This window comes from Egretta garzetta, unplaced genomic scaffold (genome assembly GCF_000687185.1).
Source record: "Egretta garzetta isolate BGI_Z169 unplaced genomic scaffold, ASM68718v1 scaffold799, whole genome shotgun sequence".
NCBI lineage: Eukaryota > Metazoa > Chordata > Aves > Pelecaniformes > Ardeidae > Egretta > Egretta garzetta.
Window position 1 is genome coordinate 41,330 of NW_009260759.1, and position 1,020 is coordinate 42,349.

Sequence of the window (1,020 nt, forward strand, 5' to 3'; positions counted from 1 at the left end):
GGGAATGCCAGCCCAGGCACGGGGGCCGGTGGGCGGCCGGCACCGGGGCGGCAATCGGCTTTCACAATATTTACCCTGGCAATTACCCTCCCTTCCAGGCTGCACCTCCCCCCCCGCAAGGCCAGGGGCTGCCAATGGGATTAGGGGACGGAGAGAAACTCTGGGGTGGGGGGCGGTGGCTGGGGGTGCTGGTGGGACACGGGGACAGAGGTGGGATGAGCTTCACCCCTTCTCATCATCCCTAAATTTTGTCCCTTGTATGTGCAGGTTTGTGCCCTGACTGGAGCATCAGGGTGATGGCTCCAACCCCTCTCCGGGTGGGACTTCGTCAAGGTGGAGCATTCCAGCATCGAGGTAGAACATCCAAGTGGAGCATCCCAGGGTGGAGCATCAAGGTGGAACATCCAAGTGGAGCATCCCAGGGTGGAGCATCGAGGTGGACCATCCAAGTGGAACATCCCAGGATGGAGCATCATTGAGGTGGAGCATCATCAAGGTGGAGCAACCCAAATCTAGCTCCTTTGGGCAAGCCTTGCAGCCATCGGGAGGACCTGCCCCAAGTCTCCCTGAGTCCACCCCATTGCCCCAGCCCTGCTGGGGTTGCAGCTTGTCCCCCAGTGGTTGCAGCAATGGGATGTGGATGGAGCATCTGGGAAGGATGATGCTTTCAAGGGTGATTTCCTTGCAGAGCACCAGGGAAGGGCCATGGGGCGAGGGACATCTTGCCTGTCACTAACAGATGGGGGTAGCGCTGACAAGCTCAGGACCGGCCACCTCTTCTCCAGATGTCACAGGGATGGTGCAGTCTGCTCCTTGTGGGCTGTGCTGCTCAGAGCCCCACAGGAGAGGGGGGAAACTGAGGCTCAGGGCAAGCAGGCACCAGTGGGAATACTCAGGGTGACAGGGCCATGCTGCGCCCCTGAGCTGAGATGGGTGGGGGGTAAGAAGCCGGTGTCCGGAGCCACTGGTCCCTGGGGAATGGAGAGCTGGGGAGGGATGTGGGGCAGCGGGAAGGGGACG